At 41.0% G+C, this 11,579-nt stretch overlaps 1 long non-coding RNA gene across 1 annotated transcript; it reads left to right on the top strand.

Annotated features, from left to right (window-relative positions):
* The first annotated feature begins 8,485 nt into the window (after positions 1-8,485).
* LOC128794071 (uncharacterized) lies at positions 8,486-9,614 on the top strand. The gene is made up of 2 exons (XR_008432977.1): positions 8,486-8,578; positions 8,737-9,614. It is a non-coding gene; the product is annotated as an uncharacterized LOC128794071 (long non-coding RNA).
* The last annotated feature ends 1,965 nt before the right edge of the window (positions 9,615-11,579 follow it).

Consider the following 11,579-nt stretch of genomic DNA (forward strand, 5'->3'; position numbering starts at 1 on the left):
CCTCAAGGAAAACTTGGCCTGTGCCCATCTTGCTTCCACTATGCCCTGCTGCTAAGGATTTTCTGTTCTGAAATGGGGACATGAGGCCAGACTTCTGCTGCTGTAACTCCAGCAGTTGACAGGACCTGTACTGTATTGTCTCAGCACTGGCAAGGCTACAAGCAAATTCCCAAGCAACTGATGGAAATTCTGACATACATTATGCACAATAATTTTTGTGCACACCTTATGCACAATAACTTGGAAATATACATTTGGGCCTTCAGAGGAGTCCTATGATTTCCATCCAAAACAATTATAGCAGTTGACTCCAGAATAAAAACTTTATCCTCCCATATGCAAGAATGGAGTTGCCAGTACTAAGAGACACATTTTGCAAACTACAAATGTGGGGAAGCAACTCTGAGCGTGATTGCTTGAATATGAGCCAATGAAATTTGACACTAGCTGGCTGGCTTGATTAAAAGGTCTTGTTATCAGCTTCAGCAAGCTTCAGTTCACACAGTTGCTGCATGGTTGTCTTTCCTACCTGTACCTTAATGATAAAAATCATGCCATACCACGTCTCCATTCAAAATGTCAAAGTCTGACAAAAAGTCTTTCTTAAAATATTGTATTGAGACTCTTGAGGGAACTTGAAAATATTTGTTTGTTCATTTGAGTTTTCACAGGCAAGAAAACTAGTACAAATTGTTGAAGCGTGACTTGCATAACCATGGATCTGTGAATCCACTGGTCACAATGGTTTTCTTACATTGCAATGTATTCTTTATTGAGATAATTTTTTAATTTTGGGAGTTGGGGGGGCTGATACAGTTCCTGGATAATTGCACTTCTAAGCCATCTTGGCTCCTTCAAGCGTACTTCTTCTCAAATCAAAATACATTACTCTCATTGTGAGGGTGATGGAGCACTGGAGCATGTTGCCCAGAGAATTGGAAGAGTTTCCATCCTTGGAGATACTCAAAAGCTGTATAGACATGATGCTGAATAACTGGCTCTAGGTGACAATTTTGGAACAGAGGTGCTGGGCCAGAAGATTTCCAGAGGTCCCTTCCAACCTCAACCATTCTGTGATTTTTTGATTCTAACTACTGATAGCATTTCAGACTGCAATATAGCTTCATATTTGCCATAGTCATGAAAGAAAGCTATTTTATTCCTGTGTTAACCAGAAGTCCCTTAATACCTTCCCTACCTTAGAAAGGGAGAATAGTTAACCAGAAAGGGGAGGGAAAACAATTTAGTATAAGAATAGTTTTAAATATTCGTTTTTGAAATGAACTGCCACTTTTTGCTTTTATTATTTGAATCACATTGCTCTTCTATCACTGTGATTGTGAATTTTCAACCTTTACTGGCTTACAGCAACTTCTGCAATTTTCTCAAACCTTCTAAATCACCTTCAGGATGTATTTATTGTATATCGAGTGTCTTTGGATTAGGTTGCAGCTCAAGTCACAGACAGGACATACATGAGATACATTACTCTTGAAATTTGTTGACACAGTGACACACCTCTGAATCAGATTTCCTTCTTTTTTTTATTAGTTTTGTGGGTGGGATACAAATTATTTCTAGCCTATTCTGTGTCAGACGTTACAGCAGGGTGGATCAAGAGATTGCTCTCTCCACTCTCTAACTCTGTCCAAGGGGAGAAAGTAAGGTTACTATTTTTATTTCTTCTTTAATATTGAATTCTGGTAATCTGTAGGAAACAGTCTAAGTTATTGCAAGTCAGCGTAACACTCCTTCCAGACTTGGTGTCTGTTTACAACTCATCTGCATTTAGAATTATGCCTCCTTTATCTGCCTGGCACTGGTTTAGGGTAGTAGTTGAATATATGAAACACAAATCACTTCAAATAATTTGGCAGCTCTATGAGTCTGAAACTTGTTTTGTATTAAATGTGACATTTCCTGTGCGGGGAACCATATCTTGCCTTAACACTATTGAGACCAATGACTTCTGTTGCTTTCCCATTTTGTACTTTAACAGCCATTTAATGCCAAAGGGGGTAGGGGAAGGCAATATCTCATGCTCAGTGTTTGGAGTATTTAAATCACTCCATTGATAAGGAGGAAGGGGTGCTTGGTGTTCTCTGTCAATAGATGGGGTTTAAACAAAGAGCTTCATTGAGCTGGATGCCAGACTCTCATCCATGATCAAGCACTGACTAGCTCCATCTCAGGAAATGGCTGAACATATGGAGAGAGTTAGCTTCCCAGGCATGGGAGAGTCAGGATCTGAGAGCAAGGCTGCCACTCAAATCAAACTGCTGCAAACCTGGGAGATGTGAGAACTGCTGAATCTCTGGATAGGAGCATCCACAAGGACTCCACTACATCCCAGTCTTGCCGCACTTATTTTCTCTGGTGCATGTGTGATATTTGCCTATCACAAAGGTCAGGAGAAAAACAAGTTATAGAAATAAGAAGAAGCAAGGATCAAATGCCAAAGAAATAGCCTGCACACTTAGTTTGCACCTACTCTAATGCTCTCAAAGCAAAGGAACAGTATACACCCTGACATTTGTAAGGTAAATTGAAAGGTTCATGAAGAAGTCAAAGTTGTCCAATTTGAAACTTTATCCCAAGATACTGAGCTTCAAAGGAATATTTGACATCTCTGGATCATCCCCAAGCTGTAAGACAGGACAGACCATACCAGGCACAGGTAAAAATAAAATACATATTGCAGCTTGTTCAGCAGGTAAATAAAGTATTTCTATAAGAATTGCAAGACATTTAGAAGGAGGTCAGAAAAGTTCAGAGGCAGGTTTTGTTTCAAGATTAATTGCTCCCCAAAGTTCAGATGTACATTTTCTCTGTTTCTGAAATTGGTACCGGCTGCAGTTTATTTCATGTTTTTTCTTGCTTTCCTTAATATTTTCTTCATTTGGATATTCTAATCAAAACAAATAGAGCTCCTTCTGAATATGCAGGAACAAGAGAACAGGCCCTCATCTAGCATTTTTATACTGATAATATGAAGTGAAAACTGATTCCCTACTCCAGCTATGATGATGTTTAATGATTTCCACAACTTTGTAACAAGTGCTCAACATTCACCCATTCATACTGGTTTTCTCAAAACCAAAAAGCAGTTATTGTCTAGTAAGAATTTTACCTTGTACCTGCTTTTACACAGATGCATGACCTTTATATCATGGTAGAGCTGATCCTCTGCCTGAAGTCAAAAATAAAAGTCCAGCTCCTCAGACATGCACAGAACAGTACAGCAAGTACATCATGTTTAATTATGCTGATGTCAATGCTAACTAAGCTTCTAGACAGGAATTAGAAATGGGAACCATGTTGCTCAATTTTGGGTGTCTACTCATGAACTAGTTGTCATGACTCACTCTCCAGACAATGTAGGTCCACCCAGTAAGATCACAGAATCACAGAAGCATGGAAGCATTTAGGTTGGAAAAGGCCTCCAAGACTGAAGCCAACATTTGACCAATCACCAACTTGTCAACTAGATCAGACCACTAAATGCCATGTCCAGTCTTTTCTTGAACACCTCCAGGGATGGTAACTCCATTACCTCCCTGGACAGTCAATTCCAATGCTTGATAATCCTTTCAGTGACAAAATTCCTCCTGATGTCCAAAATGAACCTCCCGTGGCACATCTTGAGGCCACTTCCTCTTGTCCCATCACTAGTAGCCTGAGAAAACTGACGCCCACCTGGCTATGACCTCCTTTTGGGGAGCTGTAGACAGCAGTAATGTCACCCCTGAGCCTCCTTTTCTCCAGGCTAAACACCTCCAGCTCCCTCAGGTGCTCCTCATCTGACCTGTGCTCCAGTTCCTTCACCAGCTCCACTGCCCTTCCCTGGACACACTCCAGCCCCTCTCACTGCCTTTCTTCAAGTTGAGGGGCCCAGAACAGGACACAGGATTCAAGGTGTGGCCTCACCAGTGCCAAGTACAGAGGGGCAATCACTGCCCTGGTCCTGCTGGTCACAGTTTCTGATCCAGGCCAGGATGCCATTGGCCTTCTTGCCCACCTGGGCACACACTGGCTCATATTCAGCAGCTGTTGACTGAATAGGAAAACAACCCTCAGGTCCTTTGCCAGTGGGCAACTTTGCCCCCAGCTCATAGCACTGCAGAGGATTGTTGTGGCTCAAGTGCAGGACCTGACACTCAGCCTTGTTGAACCCTGTTTTATTGAGTGTGGCCCATCAATTTAGCCTGAAGTATTTTGCAAAGACTGATGGTCATTTCAGGACCAGATGAATGTCCTGAGCACAAATTATGGTGACTGTATTCATAATTTCCACTGGATACAAAGGGAATCTGAGGTGGTTAAATCAGAAATAATGACCTAACAGCATCCACAATTTAGATTAATTTCTCCATCGTTTTTCTCTTCAGAAAACAAGGTATTCTGAAAAGAAACTGGCCAATGTCTGGAAAACTCATTGTTTTTCATGGATACATGGTTGATGTTTGTTGCAAACAAATGCATTTCTAAAAGTTATGGACTGAGGTATTGTAAATACTTCCATACATGAGTGGTATATACCATAAATGGAAAGCTACAAAATTACAGAAGGGTGGTGCCCAGTTAATGGCAGAGAGCTGTTTTTGCTTGACCCAGCAGACAAAGAATACAAAGTCAATGAATTGTAGTTTTGATGAGATATTTTAAAATCAGATAGGCAAGACAGCAGTAAGAAAGAGCTGCTGATTATCATCTGCACAGGTATCAGCTGAGTACCCCATTTAAAATTGCTTCTGATACTTGCCTGCATGTCTGAGTTCACTGAGATACTTGTGTGGAAGACTGACTGGCATTTAAATGTCACTCATTCTGTAAATGACATAAGTATAAGCCACTTCACTGGGCAGATCCTCTCCTGGAGATCAAGGAGATAGAGTGTGATCTAGAGAGCACCATCGACCACTCTGTTTTGAAGCGGAAAACCTCCTGTTACCCTGAGCACCATCCACAAATTGGTTGCAGGAGGCTGAAAAAGCGGGAGTGACGAAAGTCTGCTGGTGACGGAGGCACGAAGGGAATGAGGCAGACGCAGGCAGTGGTTTGTGCAGGGCAGCTGTCCCACCCTCCGCTGCTGCCATGGAGCATCCTGGGAACACCCCACCATCCCAGGGGGATGCCAGAGGAAGTGGAGTCATGGCCTGTTCGCCCACCAGCTGCCCAGTGCTGGCTGACAGAGTGGCCGCAGGCACAGTAGGAAGTGATTATGAATACAGAAAGCTCCCAAGACGACCTCAGAGGGGCCCCTGCTATGCCCATCACACACTTGCTTCCAAGCATTTTGTAGAATTTCCTGATTTCTTCCTTCGTTTTTTTTTTCTACAAAACCAAAGTTAAAAAGTTGTAAGGTACCCGAGATGCTTATGGTGTTAACATAATAATAGGCAGGTTAAAAAGATAAAGAGAGGTTTCAACCCTGCTTCATGGATATTAAAAAAAAGGCTTAGGACCATTTTTCAGAAAATAATGATTGTGAAAATTAAATTCTTACCTGAAAAGGGAAGTCAGCCACAGTGTAAGGATTTGTCAGATTTCTACTTGTTCTGCAGTGGCAAGGGGCTAAGAGAGTCCAGTAAGATAGGAAGCACCCCAAAATTTCAAACAAATTTTACACCTGTTTGGTGCCCTGAAAACATCTTTTTGTTCAATCTGTATCCAAATTTCCATCAATTTCTGGGATGATTCTGGTAATTTCCATTATCATTCCAACTTGAATAGAAACTGACAGACCCCTGGACCTCTAATGAAATCCTTGTTCTCTTAGTTGCACATTTTTCAGTAGGAATTCAAAGAGTCAACTGCAGTTAACTGTTTGTTACAGAGTTGCAGACTGGCAGGGAGATGAACTTTCAGCTTTAGATATGAACAACCATGTCTAGGTGGCTGAAAGTATATCTTCCCCCAAAATAGGTACATAATAATCTCTTCTGTAGGGACTGTTATTGTTATTATTATTACTATTGAGAGAACCAACACTGCAATACTTAGTAACAGAAGAAAATAGAAATTTAAAACTAGTATAATCGAAGAAACATGTGTGCAGTGTAACCATGTTATTCAATATAAAAGTCCTGTTCAATAACTCCCCTAAAATATTGCTTTTATCTGCTTGTGGGTGGTCTGATGGCACCTTGGATTATAGTACAAACATAGATGAATTGGTTCAAAATCTCCTGCAGGACCCTCTCCTTCTCTCTCTGCCATCACCTACTATCATTTGGGAACTGACCCAAAAATATAAGATTTGGCCCTTCTGTTAAAAGGAAACTAATGTGATTAGTTAGGTCAATAAGTAATGGGTTTTTTAGAGACAAAAGAAATTTGGGTTTCAACAAACCAAAACTAAATTTGTCCAAGATTTTTAAGGAAATGAACAAAGTGAAAAACTATGTTTTGGCTCAAGCTTTAATGTTTCTTGTAATCTGGAATGTTAAGTTTTCTCTCAACAATTGTCAGATTGTTTAACTCTTTTGCTTAATTTTGGTTGAGGTTTTTTGTGTGTTTGTTTTTGTGGGCTTTTTTAAAGATTGATTTAATGTTGCTTAGATGAAGTATCAAACTGGGTTAGTTTTGCTGAGATAAAGTGTCAAATGCAAAAATTCAGCACTTCTGACACAAAGGGGTTCGTGATTGCTTGGTTCTTTCCTCTTTGCTTCTCTTTCTTTTCAAGTGAGACCTATTTGACAATTTGAGGCTGAATTTTCCAGTGAAAAGACTCTTTTCAAACAACGAGCTGTAATGAGTTTGTTACTGGTAAATACTTCTGCTGTAGGAAGTTGCAGTGATTCCTTGCATGAGTGAGAGGTTCAGTCCTATGCTGATTGTCAGCATTTTCCTTATCAAAGGGTTTGTTATTCTAGTCTATAGCAGAATATCATGAGATTTCGGTCCCCCCCCAAAAAATATTACTGTGATAACTGTGTCCATTTCACTTTTCTCCATTCCTATTACTATTTCAGTGCTTAGATTCAATGAAGGATGCCAACAGCTTCTTCAGTTGGAGCTTGCCCCTTTAGTGATACCCCAGGGGTGCCTTGGGCTAAGAAGCAGAGGAAAGTTAAGTAGGTTATGATACTTCACACTGTGGTGAAGGATTTAACTCCAATGGAAGTGAAAGAAGAAATAGGCACAGACAACTTAGTTTGCCACCTTAAAGAGAGGGAAAGGCATCCATAGCAAATGAGTGGAGACCCATTGTCAAATTCACCTACTTACTAGAATGGGGAACATTACTCTAATTTGCCATAAAGAATATATCTAACAGTACTGATAACGCCAGCTTTCTGCATGTGCTCCAGCAATGACTCTCTTTTGTGATGTTTCCCAATCTTTGACCAACACAATGTCCTGAAGAAGATAATTCCCACATACTAGAAATACAGAAACATTGTCAAAAACTTGTATCAATTAGCATGTTCAGTGTGTGGTTTTCAGCTTATTCTGGATGTTGATGTCTGATTTATTTGCTCTCACATTTAGTTTCGTGAAGTTCTGTTACAGCAATAATGGGGACATAAAATGTATTTTCAGGGCTTTTCTAGTGGATATTCAAGATATAATGCACAGTCACTATTATGCAGAGCACTGTGTGCCCTCACTGTCAGAAAGCACAAGCCTTTGACAGTGTGCCAGGCAGGACTGCAAAAAATCCTGTCTGCTTTTCAAGAACAAGCCCATGCCCCTGTGTTTGAAGGAGAAAGTTGCCTGTTTCCTTGTGAATCAGGTGCTATAAATGGAAAACTTTACTCTTTACTACAGTTTTCCTTGAAGCTTACTTTAATCACTTCAGGGAAGGAGTGAAATTAAATGAAAAGAGGATGTTAGGAACCACAGGGAAAAAAATCCCACAATTTTGAGGTATAGAGTTTGCTGTACAATGATCAGATGTTCAAACAAGCCACAGATGTTAAAAACATGATCATAGGTGAGGACATGATTGGCAATAGTGTATTGATGTGTCTGTACATAGAAAACACCCACCTTCAGCATCTACTCCTCCCAAAAGCATTTGCCATTTGGTTGGTCAATCATAGCAAGATGTCAGCTGGTCAGCCTTTCTACCTCACTAATCCCAGCAGGAGGGGATTTCCAGGGCAGCACAGCCAGGGGTTGGGACCTGTACATCATCAGTGAAGATGGGGACAGGTAGGAGCAAAGCTGTGACCTGAGAAGTTCAGGTTCCCTGTCCTAAGAGGTTCTCACTAAATTAGATTTTGTGTGCAATGATCCAGTATATCTTTGGGCTAAGCAAGATCTTCAGCATCATACCAACTACCTCAGGATGTTTGATTCTGGACACAAAAACTATGGTTCATGCCTAAGTTGAAAGCCAGATGGCCAGATATGAGCATGACTGTGACTGTGAGGGTACCCAGAACATTTGCTTGGAAGCTGTCCACTATGACACAGCATCTCCAGGAACTTTGGGACTAGCAGCCAGAGGCTGGGTAAGATATACAAGACCCTCTGAAATACCACTAGAAAACTACCACTAAGCACTGGATTTGCTTGCCTTGTGTCTATGTCCTGTGTTGCAACTCAGCACGTTGAAAAGTAGAGAAGGGTGAGACCTATCAAATTTCTCTACTGAGTCTTTTCTTGCCTTACTAGGGAAAAAGCAATCTTTCCCACTCCAGCAGTCAGCCCTTTTCTCTTTCCTCATTTCCTTGTCCTACTGTGGTGTAGCTGATCTCATGACTGTTTACTGAAATGTTTTATCAGCAGGAAGAGAGACACAAATGTATGACTTTCTGCTGAAGAAAATTATTTTGATACATGTATTTTCATATGGAAGGGAGAAGGGAAAGGATTTTATCACCTGTCTCTGCCCCTAATATATGCCAGAGGTGTCTGCCTTACAGGTAGGTGACAATCAATACCATGTGCTCTAGATGTCCTGTCTAATGCTGTCTTCCAGAATTCAAAATTAGGAATCCACGGGGAACTAATTTTGTCCTGCCATCCACTTTGATGTCCAGCAATGTTTCACTTTGGGTAATAAAGCCACTTCAAATACCACAGAACCATCCCCTCCTGACAGCCAACATGGGCTGACACAGGGTGGAGGTGACCAAGAAGCCACACAATGTTGGATGCATCATCTGACCAGGAGCCAGTGTGTGGTACCCGGTAAAGCTGTTGAAGATAGAGGATAGCCTCCAGGTGAATTCAGTGAAATACCTCCTTACCCTTCTTGTTTGAAGGTGTGATAGGGTTAGGGTTTTTCTGCCAAGCAAATGCACCATGTTTTTTTATGTGGCTATATCCCTTCCTAAGACTTTTTTTTTTTTTTTTTTTTTCTTACTCCAAGGATTCATTTCCTTTATGACTAAATGCCTCTGCTTGCAGTTTTCTTTCCAAGCTAAGCTCAATAACCCCTTATGTTTGCCTGGTGTTTGGGAGTTACAGCCCTGCACAGAAGCTGCAGCTGGACTATGGGGTGTAGATGGTAGCTGTGTTCACACACCCCATTACCAAGTGTTCAACTACTGCTGTGGGAAAGGTAATTGCTTCATCTGGTCTTGTTCATCTGTCAACAAAAATTTAGTTCATCTGTCAACAAAATTTTACTTTCATGATTAAAAGGATTTTTTTTTTAATCTTTGCATTTGGGTGGTCATAAGTTAAGAGATACACCTGATTTCAAGATCATTCCTAATTGACTATTTCTAATGCAGGCAGCATTTTCCAAAGTATTTTCCTCCCTTGCAATTCATTAACCTAAATTTTACATTAAATTACAAGGCAGACATGCACATACATAGCCACTCAAAGATGGTCCTTTTTCACCACACATTAACTTTTATTTTTCTGTAAATGTAACCTACCAGCATGAGTTCATACACAGAGACAAAGAATACATAAAATGTGTTAGCATGTTCCTTAACTCTGTCAGGAATACAAACTGTCATTGTTTCACATAAGTGGGAAGGTCATTTTCGCTGAGTGCTGAACGTAGAGATGCTGCTGTTCCCGCAGGCTGCCAGCAGAGAGCAAAAGGGGCCCAGACCGAAACCCTTAGCTCTCCTCGTGCCCTGGACACACGCAGTTCAAGAAGGGAAAAGGGGTTCCTCATGCTCTATAGGGAACACAGTTTTTTCCTGCAGATTATAGAAAGTAGGCAAATCTATCTATCTATCTATCTATCTATCTATCTATCTATCTATCTATCTATATCTCTATCTATATCTATATCCACATAATCTATATCTATATCTATATCTTCTATATCTAGATCTATACCTATATCTATATCTATCTATAGTTATATCTATCAGCTACTTTGCTGCAAAAAATAGGCTTCATTTAACCCTTTCAAAAAGCACTGCAAAGGCCCATGAGCTGTAACATTGTGGGGAAGCAACTGCTGTGATTTATTTAGTTGACGCTCCTGACAGCACTTGGATTTCATCCATCCTGGGGTACGACCTCTGTATGAAAGGTGACTATATGATCCCACCACCAGATCAACCTTCAGCCTCTTAGTGAGATCATTAGAAGGGTTTGCCAGCTGGGCTCTGTGTTTGCTTTAGTCTGTAGGCTGGAGCCTTAGCTATTGACCCAGTCTTACAAACGCATGAAATTGCAGTTAGAGTCAATAGCCTGTCACTGTTGGCTGTGGCTGGACAGGTTCAAGAAGGGAGTTTGCATTTCCCTTTCTGCAGCAGTGGCACTGTTCATCCCATCATGCTCAGAAACATGCACTTCCACTTGCTCCCTTGTGACACTTTATAGCACTTCATGTTAGTAAAGGACACAGAAGAAAGTATTTGGTCTGACAATTGCAAGCAGTGTTCACATAGCAGCCATTGTGTGATGAGGATGTTTCCAGTGCCTCAGATCTCCACTGCCAATAATCCAAAGATGACAAATAATACGGGTGGGACAGTCAGAGTGGGACCATAGAGGGAGGGCAATGACTGGAAAGGGCTGGGTTTTTTCTCCATTTCTCTTTTATAACAATGAATAAGAGCAGGCCTGGTATAGATTAGTGTTTATGAAGCAGACGGTAGTGAGCCTTTAGAAAAGGGATTTGTCCAGGCTCCTACAAAGTGGCTTGTTAGTATAAACTCTTCTCATATAAAGTCAGAAAATGAAGCAAGGTCTCTGCAGAGGTTTAGGGGCTGAGCTACCAACTCAGTTATACCTGCTCTCCACAGCAGGCAAGGAGAGGAGCCACCAGGCTTGCCTTGCAGAGCTGTGTTGATGGGTGAGTCATGAACCCCAGCAAAAGATTTCCAATGAACTGACCCTGAGCAGGAACACAGAGAAGGGGTAGTGAGGGAAAACCTCCACAGTGAGGACCAAGAGTCAGAAAGTGAAGGCTTTCTCTCCAGCAGCACTTCATAACCACGAGATTATTTTAACTGGGTTCATTATGTGAATTATTTTACAGTCCTTCTGACAACTCTGGTATCCAAAAGGACAGAAGAATGAATGGTTTCCAAGAAGTGCTTTCCAAGTTACTGCAAAGACTAACTAAAATATGTAAAATGTGAATTAACAAGGAAAGGAACAGCCATCTTCAGTTTTTCTGCCTTTGACAATGAAATGTAAATTACTGT

This window comes from Vidua chalybeata, chromosome 1, assembly GCF_026979565.1.
Source record: "Vidua chalybeata isolate OUT-0048 chromosome 1, bVidCha1 merged haplotype, whole genome shotgun sequence".
Classification (NCBI taxonomy): Eukaryota; Metazoa; Chordata; class Aves; order Passeriformes; family Viduidae; genus Vidua; species Vidua chalybeata.